Source organism: Mus caroli, chromosome 12 (genome assembly GCF_900094665.2).
Source record: "Mus caroli chromosome 12, CAROLI_EIJ_v1.1, whole genome shotgun sequence".
Lineage (NCBI taxonomy): Eukaryota > Metazoa > Chordata > Mammalia > Rodentia > Muridae > Mus > Mus caroli.
In genome coordinates, this window is record NC_034581.1 from 73,152,567 (window position 1) to 73,162,167 (window position 9,601).

A 9,601-nucleotide genomic window follows, 5' to 3' on the forward strand; every position below is an offset into this window, starting at 1 on the left:
AAAAAAAAAAAAAAAAAAAAAAAAAAAAAAAAAAAAAAAAAAAAAGAAGAGAAAATTAGAACAGATGAGTCTGTACATCCATGAAGCATTCACAGTGACCTCTAGTCACCTGCTCTGTTTTAATTACACATTACTTAGCACAAGGGTATTAGAATTATATACATTAACCAGTGGTTAACATGCTTAAACTCTAATGTTAATGTTTATTTTTGTTTTATATTCTAGATTTCCACAACTATAATGTCAATAAAATGATACTTTTGAACTCTAGCAAATAATTTATTTAACTAGGTTTATTTTATTGTTTAAAATGCTTTTGAAATCTATAAATGAGTAGCCCATGATCATGAATAATGTTGCAGATTTTACTGGTCAAAACTCTCTGTCCCAGACTGTCAACAGAAAGACTGTGGTCACCCCAACCCTTTGGCAAGCAGTGACCACAGATGATATACCACAGACATAGAGGCATGATTCATATTTCACTTATATTTACTAAAAATAATAAATAATACCATACTAATGATACCATAAATAATGATGACATTTTTCTAAATTAAATTATAGTAATTGTGACAAACTGTAATATACTAAAAGTCATTGCATTTGTAACCTTTAAATCAGCCATTCTTAAAACTAATACAAGCAGTGCACAGGGATGTGTCTGCAATCCCAACCTCAGGAACGTTAAGGAAACCTTGAATTCAGGAGATTATCAATGTGGAAATCATCCCTCAAAAATGATAACAAAGTTATCTAGAGATAAAACTATTATGAAAATAAAACCATCATTAGCATTGAATTCCATACAATTTAGAAATATTCTGGAAATTTTTTGGTTATTTTGTAACAAAGTCTTACAGTAGCCCAGGCTGGCCATGTGCTCATGTTCCCTCTGCACCCTTCTCAGTAGTGCTAGGATTACACCAATCTAATGGCAAAACAAAAAGTTGTTTCAAACCACCAAAATGAATACTTGGCAAAGGCTATGGCTAAGAGGCCAGGTTTCTCTTGCAAGGTAACCCCACCACAAGGAAGCATAATAGAGTATAGGAAATGTATAGGAGTAGAACCCTAAACCATCTGATTGTCTTTAAGGGAAAATCACTTCTCAGTCCTCTATTTCTAGGGGTCATTACGTTGGGCATATCTTACATGAGATTATGATGCTCCAAATAGCTCTGCACTGTGATTGCTAACTACTACTTTTCAATACTTAATGTTATGGAGAAAATTTTATTACCATTTGTAACTAAGTAAAGACCTATTTGTAAAACTGGAGGCCAAAATCTTACTGCATCTCCAAGTACTGAGAGTGTCCCTCGTAAATAGTGTGCACTAGTATTGGGGAGGGAGGCCAAACTGTCTTCAGAGGCCATTCCTTTGTCATCCCATTAGTCTTATTGAAGAGGTTGTAGAATACAGGTTGCAGATAGTATCAAATAACAGCCCACAATAAAACTAGTCAAAATTCTAGCTAGAGAAATGGCTCTGTAGTTAAGAGCTCTTGTTGCTCTTGCATGGGACCTGGGTTTGGTTGCCTGGGTTTGATTGGTGTTGTGGCTCACAACTCCAGGGTATCCAATGCCCTCTTCTGACCTTTATAGGCATAAGGCATGCACATGGTGTATATACATATGTGTAGGCAAAACACTCATATACATAAAATCTATTTTTAATGGTATTAAAAAATAATATTAGGGATGTTTGAGAAAAAACATAGAGAATCATATTTTCCTAAAAAAAAAAATGCAATGCATGTGTGCGTTTTAGTGTGTGTGTGTGTGTGTGTGTTTGTGTATATGTCTGTGTTTTAAATGGAGTCATGCCACATAGGATGCTCCCCAAGAAGATGCAAAAACTAACAAAACCCCCAGTACTGGGTATGATAACCTCTGTACCAGTTGTTGGTCTGGGGAGTCCAAGATTCTCCTAAAATAATAGACTATTGCTATTGTCCTTGGTTGTCTCTCAGAAGTTGAAGGTAAGCCCCTGTTGCTGAATATACCAAGCACGTTGGATACAGGACTCAGAAGACTCCAACTGGACCTAACCCAAACCCTGCCCTGAAGACTAGCTTTCCTAGTGGCAGAAGGTGCTATATATGCAAGCTTTCAAGGGAGGATAACAATCAATAGTATTACCATCAGTGATGTCTATGAACCACAATGACTAGCATGGTAAGATATCCTAAAGGTACAATAGTGGCACTAATATCTTAGCAGTAATCAACAAATGTCTAACTGGAACTTAAGGCCTGGTCAATAGGAAGGAAATCAGCTAGGATTGCAAATGTATCAAACTATTCATGATTAGTGAAGTCATGGATCTGCAAGAAGAACCTACACTACTACCTCTTTCCTAAATGAGTATGTATTAACTGCATTTAAGTCCTTATCCTTATCACCACAGATCAGTGTACCTCTCAGCCCACATCCAAGAAATTCCTTTTTAGCACATGCAGACCATTACAGAAAACCACAACTAGTCTAAGTGGAGAAAACACCCGGCCATAGGGTACCCATTCCCACCTCAGTCGATGCATCTACAAAACAATCTTTACACCTAATGTTCAGGGAACATCTTGCAAGAGGGAGTAGCCAAAGACCATGCAATCTGCTTTGAGACTGTATCTTCTGGATATGACAAGAAAACTACACCCATGAACTCTCAACAACATAGCTCTTTCTAAACAAGAGCAGAACAATGGCAATACTAGTTGACATGCCGATCTGTTTGTGGGAAATTTCATGGAGCCCCACCCCAAGACGAAGAGCTACATTAATGACTACTGAGAGAGGGAGGATAGCCTTCCCAGGGGATGAGCTTCCTAACTGGTTATCCAATATCATGTGCTCAGCCCTAAAAGTATGTGCATACAAGCAACATTTACACAGACTTTGCAACATATTTATTCATCTATTTATATTTCATATTCATGTAACAATAATAAAGAAAAAGGCATTGATTTGTGAAAATTTAACAAACAACAATAACCAAGAAAAAAAAAAGCTTGATTTCAAAGATGGTAAATGAGGCTGGCATTTGCTGCTCTATTGCTGACCTCACTTTGGTTTTTTGAAGAGGCAAGACTCATTTATGGCTGCCTCCCAGTTCTCTTTCCTCTGTCCCCTCTCTGTGTCCTGAATTCCTAGATAAGCCTGTTCCTCTGGGATATCATCTATCAAGTAGGGTTGCTTTAAAATTGATTTTCAATTTTACGTGTGTGTGTGTGTGTGTGTGTGTGTGTGTGTACATGTGTCTGTGTGATAAGCATGTGGATTTATGGGTGTCTAAGTATATGTATGTGCATGCAGATGTTAGAGAAGAAGTCAGGTGTCTTCCTCTACATCTCTCTCTACCTTGTCCCTTTAAGACAGGATTTCTCACTGAACCAGAAGCTTGCCATTTTAGCTAAGCTAGCTAGCCAGCAATCTCTGGAAATCTTCCTGTCTTTGACTCCCAACACTGGGGTTATAACAATATAACCCCATGTTATGGCCAGCTTTTTGCCCAGGTGCTAAAGATTGTAAGCAACCACACATCCATTGAGCCATCAATAGAGCCTTTCTCCTTAAACTAAGGGGATCATAGAGGCCACAGTGACTGCACTGGGGAAGGACATTCCTGGTCCTAGTGGCAATGTAATCTATTGATAAGTAAGTAAATACAAATATAAGACATACCTCTAACAAGTGATGTTTTCACTTTCTTGGGATGATTTTATTTCATAGATGTGTATTCTCATCCAACTCTAAATAAGCAAGAGTTGAGTGCTGCATTTAAAGTCTAAGATATTGTAAAATACTATAAGCCACAAAAAGAAAAGGAAAAAGAAAAAGAAAAGGAAAAAATAGTACTTATGCAGTCCAATACTTACTTTGAATTTCCGCACCCAGTATTTATTCATTGCTCTTCTGTGCTATCATCTTCACATTTAAAATGTTTTATTATTTAATGCAGGTTGTGTGTATATACACTCACCATGGTGTACATACAGGGATAAGAAGAAAACTTGTGGGTGTCAATTTTCTTCTTCTACCATGAGGATCCCAGGAATCAACTCAGGTGGTCAACATCTTTAGTGGCTAAGCCACCTCACTTACTCTGAGACCTTCCAAGTCTCTGATAATTCTGATAGTTTTGTACTAGGCTTTCTTAATCTTAACAGAAAGTGTCAACAAAAAGCTTCAAGTAGCCGTAGGAACACAATTTTAATGGCCGCTAAGTACAACCGAGTTAGCACAATCTGTATTACTTCCTTTGCCTTGTCACCTTGTACCTTCCTTGGCTAAACAGGAAGTGTCACACCAATTATTAGTTTGGATTCCAGTCATATAATCCCATGATGAGATGTCTAGGAGGGCTAAGTCAGTCAAGCACTTGCCACACACAAAGCATGAAGATCTGAGTTCAGAGCCCCAGAACACATGTAAAGAGCCAGGCATAGTGGCATGTACCTGTAATCCCAGTACCAGGGAGACAGAGACAGGAAGAGAGGAGCCTAAGGGAGTGTTTCTCAACCTGTGGGTCAGGACCCCTTTGGAGAGTGGACACATATCAGATAGCCTGCATACCAGATATTTACATTATAATCCATAGCAGTAGCAAAATTATAGTTACAAAGTAGCAACAAAATAATTATATGGCTGGAGGTCACCACAACATGAGGAACTGTATTAAAAGGTCGCACCATTAGGAAGGTTGAAAACCGCTGTGCTAAGGCTTGCTGACAAGACAGTGTAGCTGAATCAGTGAGCCCCACCTTCAGTGAGAAACCCTGTCATATGTACATACCTTCTTGTATGCATGAACACATGAACACATACATAAGCAAATAATGCATATATGCACACAGATGCAAAGAAGACCACAGTAGATGAGAAACAGCAGTAGTAACTGGATTCAAATACCCCATTCTGACAACTCCCAGACATGGTAGTGATAATGGGGCAAAGATGCTCACCTCTCATGGTAGTTAGAAAAAAGAACAAGAAAGACCCCCAGGACAAGAGCACTCCCTAATGTGTCCCCTGTGGTCTATTCCATCTAGTTGGCCCTACTTCTAAAAGTTGTCACCACTTCACAGAAATGCCATCTATAAATTCACTGGTGAATGAACTCATTGATCAAAGCTTTCATGGTGCAATCTTTAAGCCTCTAATACATGATCCTATTAAGGACACTTAACATCTAAACCATAAAACCCATCTGTTTTAGTTACAAGACTCTAGACCTCAACCTATGAAACAGAATGTATTGAAATGACATTAGCGCCCAGTGTATAATCCCTTGTTTTCTGTATTTGTATTTGTCACAAAAGCTACATCATGAAAAGGAGGAAGCCCAAACTGAAGTGAGTCACAAACTTCATTGGCCTTGAGCTGAGGTAAGATCTGATGGCCCTCATGGATGAGACCGTGAGTTGCATGGTCACATGGCCCTCTTCCTCCTCCTGTTCTCCCCACATCCCTCCCACCTACTCTACTTCACTAGCTCTCCCTTTCTTCTGAAGATTCCATGTGCCAACATACTTTCCACAATGATCAACTTTAAAATCTTTTATTTATTTATGTGCAGAAAGCCAGAACACTACTAGTAGAAGTTGGTTCTCTCCTTATACCATATAGATGCTAAGGGTAAAACTCAGGCTGCCATGCCTGACAGCAAGTGTCTTTACTCACCAGCCCCTTAACTAACTTTTCTAGATTAGAGACATGTGAACTGAGAGCATGAGCTGGTAGGTGGTGACAAATGACCTGGAACTACTCTTCCTTTCTCGGGCTTTGGGATGCATTCCCACCCCTTCTCCTACTTCGCTGCCTGCAAATACATCAGGACCAAATTGTTTAAGACGAAAAGGGAACAGGAAGAAAACAGGATATTTTCTGTCTTATTTGCTCTGGTCCTATTTCCTTTTTTCCTACTATCCCAAGCTCTCTCATTCTTGACAGCTCCCATATCTATCTTTTCAAGCATGTAAGCACAGAATTGACTTTGAGTAACAGCCAAAAGCACCTAGGCAGGATATAAGGGTCTGAGTCATAGCTTACCAAGTACAAACTGATGATGGCAAAGTTACTTTCCCTTTTTAAGCCTTAACTGTGTGGTCTATAAGTGTAGTCTCAATTAAATGAGATGGAGCATGCAAAGTCTCTATTACTTACCCTATAAAGCACTAACTAATTTTTAGTTATTTCTTATCATCTCTATTTTAAGTGATGGTGGAGATTGTCTTTGTTTTTGTTGTTGTTGTTTTTATTTTGTTTTAGTTTTCTTCTGAATACACTTTTTTTTTGAGAGTCTCATTATTTTTCGCAGGTTAGCTGCTATGGACTGATGTGTTGGGTCCATGGCACAGTGGTTAACTTCTGGGTTATTTCATTCTTTCAATCTCTTCCATCTCTGCCTCATCTTGACTGTGTTTATCCTTTTTTTTTTCTTAAAATTTTTTATTATTTAAATACATTGTATACATCAAACATATTAATAATATTGAGTATTTTTAGAATCAATACACAAAAAAATTTGTTCAACTTTTATACTCATATCCTTTCATACCCTAAAAATATCATTAATGAATATTTAATACTCTCTATAACTGAGGATCCTATATCTAATGTTGAATACTAAATGGTTTCATACCATACAAAATATTCTCTGGGAATTAAACATAGTAAAAGAGCATGAAATATTAAAAATAAGTCATTAAGAAATATATTCAAAAGCCCTTATATGGTACCACCTGACATAATGGGAGAGTATTTAAAACACATTATGTATCTGTGTACACTGTCTAACAATCAGTTTACTTAAAAAAGATTATCAGTGCTTCTAGAAGAGAAATTATTTTATCAGTAAGTGCTGCAGACCCTTTTTGGTCCCTGTCTGCATAGAACGGGTCTCTAGTTGCTGGTGGATAAGGAGTCAGTGAATGACAAACAGAAGTGACACAAAAGATTGTGTAGAATCTGATTGTATTGTCACAAAGTGAACACCAGTCTTATATAATACAGAAAACAAAGTCTTATATAATACAGAAAACAAAGGGGTAGGATGTCACAGCAGGCAAAGTTACATGACACAAAACAAAGCAATGACTTCAAAAGGACTTACAGGAACCAGGTAATATTTACAGTAAAGATAAAACAGCCCTGCCTAGGGTTAGCTAATGACAGGTAAGGATTTCACACCCTAGTCACAATTTGTGCTACTCCTTTGAGCCTTGTGAAAGCTAGCACCAGGAGGTTCTGCTCTAGCAGACCTTCTCATGAATAATGCAATACCACAACCCCCCTATTTCCTAGGGCTTGATAAACTCTTGTATGAGTGTAACTTGTCTGTTCTTTTAAGTATCTGTGGAGAATCTCCATTTGTCAGAAGAATTCACCAACTTGCTTCTAATATGCAATGTAGCCTGCTATACCTGGCTGTAGAGAAGATCCCTGTCTCAGTGGGAAATACCCTAACTCTTTCATGGTAAACCCACCTACTAGCTAGGCCATTATGTATCCCCTTGTTTGGGTGAGACTGGCTATTGTCCTAAGTAATCACTCTGCAGACTAGCCCTGAGCTATTCTAGCTCCGTTCTTTGTAATGCCTAATTAGTTTCATCTCTACCAGAGAGTAAATTTGAATTTACTCTCTGCTCTACCAGAAGTAAATTTGAATGTTACTGAATAGATAACCTTCTTACTGAATTCCAAGTTTGTCAGCTTCAAGGATTTTCTTTCAAGGACGTTGGAACACTGGCGAAGGCTTAGTTATGTCAGAATTCAATCTTTAAAGGCACTTATAATAAAATAATACTAAAAGAGAGCACGTGCATCCATACACCAGACTAACGTGGGGATAGGGTAGGATTATACGGGTTATGAGAATGCCAAGGTTCCAGGAGGTTGAGTTTCCTTAAAACTCTTTGCCTCGTGAGTGCTTCTAGGCCTCTCAGCCTGCCAAGCAGACTTCACTGGAGTGTGCATAGCAAGTGAGTATATTTTAAACATTTCAAAATAGCAAAAAAATCCTTTGAAGTTAAACATTAAGAAAATACTAATCTCAAGCACAGTGAGAAAACTATCAATATTTCCGTGATATTGTAGAACCTGATTTTAATATTTTCAACTGTTAATATTCGACAAACAGAATAATTATTTTCAGATATAGTTCATTGTTATGTCTCCCTTTTCATTTCTGATTTTATTAATTTGGATACTGTCTCTGTGCCCTCTGGTTAGTCTGGTTAAGGGTTTCTCTATCTTGTTGATTTTCTCAAAGAACCAACCCCTGCTTCTGTTGATTTTTTTTGTATAGTTCTTCTTGTTAATATTGGTTGATTTCTCTATCTTGTTGATTTTCTCAAACAACCAGCCCCTGCTTCTGTTGATGCTAAGTATAGTTCTTTTTGTTTCTATTTGGTTGATTTCAGCCCTGAGTTTGATTATTTCCTGCCATCTACTCCTCTTGGGTGTATTTGCTTCTTTTTGCTCTAGAGCTTTCAGGTGTGCTGTCAAGCTGCTAGTGTAAGCTCTCTTCAGTTTCTTTTTGGAGGCACTTAGAACTATGAGTTTTCCTCTTACCACTGCTTTCATTGTGTCCCATAAGTTTTGGTATGATGTGTCTTCATTTTCATTAAATTCTAAAAAGCCTTTAATTTCTTTATTTCTTCCTCAACCAAGTTATCGAGTAGAGAGTTGTTCAGCTTCCATGTGTATGTGTGCTTTCCATTGTATTTGTTGGTATTTAAGATCAGACTTAGTCTACGGTGATCTGATAGGGTGCATGGGGTTATGTCAATCTTCTTGTATCTGTTGAAGCCTGATTTGTGACAAATTATATGGTCAATTTTGGAGAAGGTACCGTGAGGTGCTGAGAAGGTATATTCTTTTGATTTAGGATAAAATGTTCTATAAATATCTGTTAGATCCATTTGGTTCATAACCTCTGTTAGTTTCACTGTCTCTGTTTTATTTCTATGATCTGTCCATTGCTGATAGTAGAGTGTTGAAGTCTCCCACTATTATTGTGTGGGGTGTAATGTGTGCTTTGAGCTTTAGTAAAGTTTCTTTTATGAATGTGGGTGCCCTTGCATTTGGATCATAGATGTTCAGATTTGAGAGTTCTTCTTGGTAGATTTTTCCTTTGACTGGTATGAAGTGTCCCTCCTTATATTGTTTTTGATAACTTTTGGGTGAAATTTTACTTTATTTGATATTAGAATGGCTACTCCAGCTTGTTTCTCAGGACCATTTGCTTGGAAAATTGTTTTCCAACCTTTTACTCTGAGATAGTGTCTGTCTTTCTCACTGAGGTGTGTTTCCTGTATGCAGTAAAATGCTGGGTCCTGTTTATGTATCCAGTCTGTTAGTCTATGTCTTTTTTTGTTGTTAGAGGTGGAAGTATCTTTGTGTGTCTATCTTCTTTTGGGTTTGTTGAAAAATTACTTCTTGCTTTTTCTAGGGTGTAGTTTCCCTCCTTGTATTGGTGTTTTCCATATATTATCTGTCTTAGTCAGGGTTTCTATTCCTGCACAAACATCATGACCAAGAAGCAGTTGGGGAGGAAAGGGTTTATTCAGCTTACATTTCCACATTGCTGTTCATCA

The 9,601-nt window shown here is 37.7% G+C and overlaps 1 protein-coding gene across 12 annotated transcripts in view; it reads left to right on the top strand.

The window, feature by feature from the left end:
- Fam71d (family with sequence similarity 71 member D) overlaps positions 1 to 9,601 on the top strand; it is a 39,725-nt gene that overhangs the window by 3,049 nt on the left and 27,075 nt on the right. For 9 of the 12 annotated variants that reach the window (XR_002379408.2, XR_002379409.2, XR_002379410.2 and 6 more), the window contains exons 2-4: positions 1,976 to 2,180; positions 3,964 to 4,068; positions 5,324 to 5,389. The gene's annotated coding sequence lies outside the window, so the exon portion shown is untranslated. The remainder of the gene's footprint in view (positions 1 to 1,975; positions 2,181 to 3,963; positions 4,069 to 5,323; positions 5,390 to 9,601) is intronic. The other 3 variants (XM_021179766.2, XM_021179764.2, XM_021179765.2) reach the window with 3 other exon arrangements.